The following is a 7,049-nucleotide window of genomic DNA, read 5'->3' on the forward strand; positions in this document are numbered from 1 at the left end:
AACCCCTGACATCCATCCCCCCCTCGAAGCCCCCCAGTCCCCCCTCCCCTCCTTCCGGTGCTGGAGCTGGGGGCTGCTGTTGCAAAGGGACGAACGTCGGATATCGGTCGCTTCCCGTGGCAGGCCTCCATCGGAACTCTTCCGGGTCTTCCTCCCTGCTCTCGTTGACGACAGTCACCTCCTCTTCCATCTCTGTGCCGCCGTGCTCGAAACCAGGGTCGTCCCCGAAAATGTCCATGTCCGTCTCTCCCGCACTTCCTCCAGGCGGCGTTGCTCGGCCGGAACAGTCCAGCCACTTCCTGCGGAACTGCTCCTCCGGCCTATCGTCCCACCAATACGAGGGTTCTGAGACAGATCCCGAGGGTGACCCCTCCGGGGAACGGACGTCTCGTGTCGGTTCCTCGTCCGAGTCGAACCCCCTGAACGTGCTGTCCGAAAGCGTGGGCGTGAAAAGCCAGTCGTCGAAAAAGTCCGCTGGCATAGGTCTATGTGGGAAGAGGGCATGAAACTCGTCTTTGAGCAGAGGTTCGTCTAAAGCGTAGCCCGGCACCCAGCTGTTAGCACTGGCCGGGGTGCCCTCCCTGGCGAGAAAGTATTCTACTCCCTCTTCCCCCCATCTGGAGTCCAAAATCTCCGTGACTTCGTTGATGCGCTCCTCCTGTGCCACTCCCGCGTGCCCCGTTCCTTCTCTGAGCGGACTCGGCGCCGTTCCGGGTTCCTGGAACCTGTGCGGTGCCTTGTAGGGAGTGAGCACCGATCTGTGGAACACCGGATGCATTCTGGAACCCTCCGGAAGCGCCAGCCTGAAAGCCACCGGGTTGACCTGCTCTTCGACTTGGTAGGGCCCCAGTTGTTTATGCCCTAGTTTCTTCTTGGCCAACGACCTGGCCGGCACTGCGTGGGCTGCTAACCAGACCCAGTCTCCCACGTGGAGCTCTTCGCCAACCCTTCTGTGTTTGTCCGCTTGTACCTTGTATGCGTGTTTAGCCAGCTCCAGGTGGCGCCGCAGCTGATCGTGGACTTCCTGCAGCTCCGACGCGAACGCATCTGCTGACTGCGGCTCCCCTTCTCCCCTGCATTCCAGTCCCGGGAAGGTTCTAGGGTGCCGCCCGTTGTTGGCGAAGAACGGCGTGACGCCCGTGGATACGTGCTTCGTGTTGTTGTAGGCAAACTCTGCAAGCGGCAGGTAATCCACCCACGTCGCAGGCTGTTGGTTCGCATAACATCTCAGGTACTGCTGCATGATGGCATTGGCTCGCTCCGCTTGCCCGTTGGTCTGCGGGTGTCTCGCCGACGCCAGATTGATCTTGACGTTTAGGAAGCCCATCAGCTTCTGCCAGAAGTTCGAGATGAACTGCCGCCCGCGGTCGGACAGAATAGACCGTGGCAGACCGTGAACCTTGAACACGTGGTCTATGAACAGTTTGGCGGTTTGCTCTGCCGTGGCCACCTTAGCACACGGAATGAAATGCGCCATCTTGGAGAACAGGTCCACCACCACCAACACTGCCGTCTTGCCCCTTGAGCTGGGCAGATCCGTGACAAAGTCCAGAGCCACCCTTTCCCAAGGTTCGACCGGAGTTTGCAGCGGCTCCAACAGTCCAGCCGGCGGTTTGTGCACCGTCTTTGCCCTCTGGCAAGTGTCACACCTCGCCACGTAGTCTGCGACCTCCCCTCTCATTCCAGGCCACCAGAAATCCCTGGCTACTAATTCCACCGTCTTCTCCTTGCCAAAGTGCCCGGCCGTGGGTGCGTCGTGCAGCTGCTGTAGCACCTTGGCTCGAAGTTCGTCACCCGGCACGTAGATGGCCCCTTTACGGATGAGCAATCCATCTCGTAGCTGGAAACCGTCGGCCGCTGCCTTGCCCCCTCGCACCTCTGCCATCTTCGTTTGTGCGAAGGAGTCCCCCTGCAACGCTCGCCGCACCGCCTCTAGGTCCACGGTCGCCGCGGCGCACGCCCACACTGTCGGTGCAAAGATGTGCATGGCGGCCGCTGGTGTTGCGTCCTCCAGATACTGTGGCTTGCGGGAGAGAGCGTCTGCCATGATATTGGTGTCCCCCGGGACATACTCTATTCGGAAGTCGAAGTCCGCAAAGAACTCAGCCCAACGTATCTGCCTCTGGTTCAGGAACTGTGCCGTGCGCCAGTGTTCCAGATTCTTGTGGTCCGTGCAAACCTGCACCGTGTGCTTGGCGCCGATCAGAAAGTGCCTCCACGCCTTGAACGCTGCATGAATGGCCAGCAACTCCCTGTCCCATATGGTGTAGTTCTGCTCGGACTTGCTGAGCTTCCTGGAGTAAAACGCTCCCGGCCTCCACACGCCCTGCTGGTCCTTCTGCAGCAGGACCGCCCCCACTGCTCTGTCCGAAGCGTCTGTCTCCACCCTCATCGGCATGCTGGGGTTGACATGAAGCAGCTGCTCTTCCGACGCGAAGAGACGCTTGAGGGCCTGAAAGGACTGCTCCGCCTGCTCTGTCCAGATGAACTTCTTCTTCTTGGAGCTAAGGGTGTCAGTGATGGCCGCCGTCTGCATCGCGAAGCCCTTGATAAACTTGCGATAGAAGTTCGCAAAGCCGACAAACCGTTGGACCTCCTTCCGGTTGCGTGGGCTCTTCCAATCCAACACTGCTCGAACCTTGGCGCTGTCCATGGCGAGCCCCTTGTCAGACAGCTTGTAGCCCAGAAAATCCACCTCCGGCACGTCAAATTGGCACTTCTCCAGCTTGGCGTAGAGCCTGTGTTGCTTTAGCCTGCCCAGCACTTCCTTGACGTGCTTGTCATGTTCTTGCTGCGACTCCGAAAAGATCAGGATGTCATCCAAGAAACAGACGCACGTCTTGTAGAGAAGTCCCGCCAACACGTGATGCATAAATGCTTGAAAAACGTGAGCGCCATTTTGCAGTCCAAAAGGCATAACTCTGTATTCGTAGGTACCCAGTGGCGTGAACATGGCTGTCTTCCACTCATCACCCTCCCGCATGCGAATGAGGTTGTACGCCCCCCGCAGGTCCAACTTGGTGAACACCTTTCCCTTCCGTACCTTCGCCAGGAGGTCGTCGATGCGGGGCATGGGGAAGTCCGACGGCTTGGTCACACTGTTCAAAATCCTGTAATCCACTACGAGTCTTTTTTGGGGCGTGTCTCGCTTCTTAACAAAGAATACAGGACTGCCCCCCGCTGCCTTAGACTCTCGGATGAAACCGCGCTCCAAATTATGATCGATGAAGTCTTTGAGTTCCTGCAGTTCGTCCTCAGACATGGAATACAGCTTCCCTTTAGGCAGCGCCGCCCCCGGCAGCAGGTCAATTTTGCAGTCATATGGTCTGTGAGGGGGTAGCCTGTCCGCCTCCTTCTCGCAGAAAACTTCCAGAAATTCTGCGTACTTGTGGGGAATCGCTTGCAGCGTGCCTAGCAGCAGCTGTGACTCCTCTTCCTCTCCTTCCTGCCTGGGTACGATGCAGTGTTCAGCACAAAAGGAAGAGCCGAAAACCAGCTGCCTCTGGAACCAAGCCATCGTTGGGCTGTGCTTGTCCAGCCAACTCATGCCCAATACAATGGGCGTGTCAGACAGTTGAGTGACGTTGAAGCTGATGACTTCCCTGTGATTTCCAAGTCGCATCACCATTGGTGGCGTCTGCTTCACCACTTGCCCCCCTAGCAGCTCCCTGCCATCCACAGTGACAACCTGCAGGGGCAGTGTGGCCGGCAGCAACTGCACAGCGTGCCTGTCGACAAATTCCTGCCCTATAAAGTCCGCGTTGCTGCCGGAGTCGATGGTGATTGGCACGTCCATGGTGATTCCAGTGGGCAGCTGGAGAGATGCTGTGAGCCTCACTACTGGTTTGGGCGGGAGGGGGTTCACTGGCTGTAAAATCTCTGGGGACTGCGTCACTAACACGTCTGGCTGGGCCCCAGTGCCTCTTCCTCCAGCCAGACATCGTCGTTTCCCTGCTGTGGTCCTCCCTGCTGCGTTGCTGCAGTCACCATTGCTGAGGCTGCAGTAAGCTTGTGGGGCCTCTGGGGACACTCTTTCGCCATATGCCCTGGCTGCTCACAGACGTAACACTTCCTGGTCCCTCTAGGAGGCTTCGCCTTCACTGCTGTCGGTGCTAGGGCTCTGGTTGCTGACTGAGCCCTTGCACCTCCAACCTCCATAGGTTCGGCTCCCCCTCCTGGCGGAGGCGTGGATTGCGCCCGTGCTGCTTCTCTGGGAAAGAAGGAGGGGCCCCCGGCTGGTTCGCGCCCTCCACGTCCTTCGTCCTTGCTCCACGGACGTCCTTCCAGCCTCACCCCCACAGCCAGTGCCCTCTGAACGACCTCCTGGGTGGTTCGGGGTCTCTCCCCCCTCGCTATCTCATCTTTAATCGAGTTGTGCAGTCCCTCCCAAAAGAGGTCTCTTACAGGAGCCGAATCTCTGTCCCATTCCAGGGCGCTGACCAAGGCGAAAAAGCGGGCATGATACTGTCTGACGCTGGCCCTCCCTTGTCTCAGCCCATGCACCTCCTTCCGTGCAAGATCAATGTCAATACTTGATAAGAAACACCCATCCATCGCTTTAATAAAGGCATCCGCATTCTGGAGCGCCGGATCGTTATCTCTCCATAAATTGCGCAACCATGCTTTCGCCTCCCCATGCAGATGGGACATGATGAACCCCACTCTCTCCTGTTCATCTCTAAAGTCTTTATGCAACAGTTGCAGTGCGCACAGTACGTCGGCTCTAAAGTTGGGATACTGTTGCAGGTTCCCATCGAAGTGAGAGAGCAGTCCGCCTGTCCGTCTCGCCAACCCAATTCCCTCCTGCCGGGGTGTTTGCTTTGCCAGTACGTCTAACCTGACCTGGAGATCCCTGCAGGCGGCAGCTGCCTCGTCCTCTCTCTTCCTGGATGCGAGAACCTCGGCGTTCAGTTGTGCCACTGCTTTTCTGAGGTCCTCTATCTGCTGCTCAGCCGTCATGTCTCCTGCCGTTCGTGAGCTCGCTAGTGGGCGCCTGTTTCTCTCCCCTCCTCGAGGCTGCAGATGCCCACAATGTGGAGACGGAGCCTACTGTCAGAGCTGCTTCAAGATCCTAGCTCACAGAGGATCACGCTAGCCAGCGGTCATTAAGTAAAAGTCTTTATTGAATTACAGTTTCCATTCTCACGCTGCTGTCTGCAACTCTACGTCTACTAGCTAGATCGGCGAGGCTCCGTCTGAGTCTCCGCCCCGTGCGCACCAACTTAATATCCTAGCCTTGCTCCACCTTTTCCTCCTGACTGTCCTCCTCTGGGTCCCTCTACCCCCCGGGGCTTCTTCCTTCCGGGATTCTTCTGACGCTGACCCGGACCCTTCTGCCTCCTTGCGCCGGGCTTTAGGACCTGGTTCCCTTTCGGGGCTGCTCACTGCGCCGCCTTCCTCTGCATTTGAACTTGGCGCGCGCGCCCAACCTTCCACTTTCCTCTTTACCGTTTCTTCGCTCCCCGATGGAGGTGTGGCCACTCCTGACTCCTGCCCTCCCTCCTGTGGTGAGCTGCCAGCGCTTCCCCCCTGGCTCCTTTCCTCTTCCCTGCTTCCTGGCGGTGACGCTGGTCCCGATTTCCAGCTGCTCCCCCCTGAGTCTCCTCTGGCTCTATCTTCCTGGGGTGCCTCTCTAGATTCCCCCCTTGCCCTGGCCACTGGTGCTCCTTTCTGTGAATCCTCTGATTCACTGGAAAGACTGGGAGATCTCGGGTCGTCGTCATCACTCATCCTTTCCTCTGTCTCCTCCCCTTCGCTCTCTGTTTCCTCCCTTGCCCGTGCCTCTGCACCTAAACCCCTGACAGCAGGTAATTGGAAATGGGCAGATTTTTTCAACTGTGCCACATACTTTACACAGTTAAATGTACCCAGCCTAGCATACCTTGCTCAAAATAGTTCCCTCTTCACAGCCACAGTGCTAAGGAGAGCAAATATATAAAGAGGGGCTCTGGTTTTCATAGCTGGAATGCTTAAGGGAATAGGTGGTTCTTCAGAAATGTTTTGAAGGAAAAGGAGGTTGATGCAGTGTTTGTAGATACACTTCGTCAAATTTCCCTGCACATGCGCAAGCGTTGCAAAGTCCAAAATGTGGGGGGGGGCACATTTGTCCATTTGTCCATCCTCACAAGTCACTGTTCCACTACTCTCTTCCGCCTGCGGCAAAGGGCAATACAGTATAGTGTTGTTCCATGTTTTTTAAAAGAAATAAATGTGCTACTACTCACCATGAAGTTGTTGCAGTAAGTGCTGCATGTTTAACATTTGGAAAGAAAAGGTGCCGGTGCTGCGTACCCTGAGTAGCCCCAGAAAAAAGCGCTGGTTGTTGGATATTGGATTTATGGGATCTGCCTTCCAGATCCATTTTGGATCAGGCACTGATCTCTCATCAGAGTCTGGGCTGATCAGAAATGGATCTCTTTTGGTTCATCACTGCTCAATCCAGAGTAGAATGGAAAGGAGCTTACAGCACACACATGTCCAAATTACATCTCCCTCTATAGCATATGCAGAAACCGCCTTCTTGACTGTTGGACCCACTATTGCTCTCTTCGTATGCAGGCGAAGCCCCTAACTCAGTGAGAGTTTGAGACCTATCGGCTACCCTCACCTGGTTTAGTTGGCCAATCAAAGCTGTTTCCCAGAGTGTGGCCGCTGTTGCATGCTGACAGCTTCTAGGAGAGCTGAGTCCAGGGTAGTGACCAAAGGTAGACAAACTACCCCAGAAGGAGCACAATGTGCCCCCCACCCAGAGGTACTACCCCTCTCATAACACCCCATGTACCATGAGACATACTGTAAAGGTAAAGGTAAAGGTACCCCTGCCCGAACGGGCCAGTCTTGACAGACTCTGGGGTTTGTGCGCCCATCTCACATCTATTGGCCGGGGGCCAGCGCTGTCCGGAGACACTTCCGGGTCACGTGGCCAGCGTGACAAAGCTGCATCTGGCGAGCCAGCGCAGCACACGGAACGCCGTTTACCTTCCCGCTGGTAAGCGGTACCTATTTATCTACTTGCACCCGGGGGTGCTTTCGAACTGCTAGGTTGGCAG

At 56.5% G+C, this 7,049-nt stretch overlaps 1 protein-coding gene across 1 annotated transcript in view; it reads right to left on the reverse strand.

The window, feature by feature from the left end:
- WDR1 (WD repeat domain 1) overlaps positions 1-4,629 on the reverse strand; it is a 369,582-nt gene extending 364,953 nt beyond the window's left edge. Inside the window, exon 1 of the mRNA XM_081207736.1 lies at positions 4,625-4,629. The gene's annotated coding sequence lies outside the window, so the exon portion shown is untranslated. The remainder of the gene's footprint in view (positions 1-4,624) is intronic.
- Between the last annotated feature and the right edge of the window lie 2,420 nt (positions 4,630-7,049).

The sequence above is a fragment of the Podarcis bocagei genome (assembly GCF_964188305.1).
Source record: "Podarcis bocagei genome assembly, chromosome: 9".
NCBI classification, from domain to species: domain Eukaryota; kingdom Metazoa; phylum Chordata; class Lepidosauria; order Squamata; family Lacertidae; genus Podarcis; species Podarcis bocagei.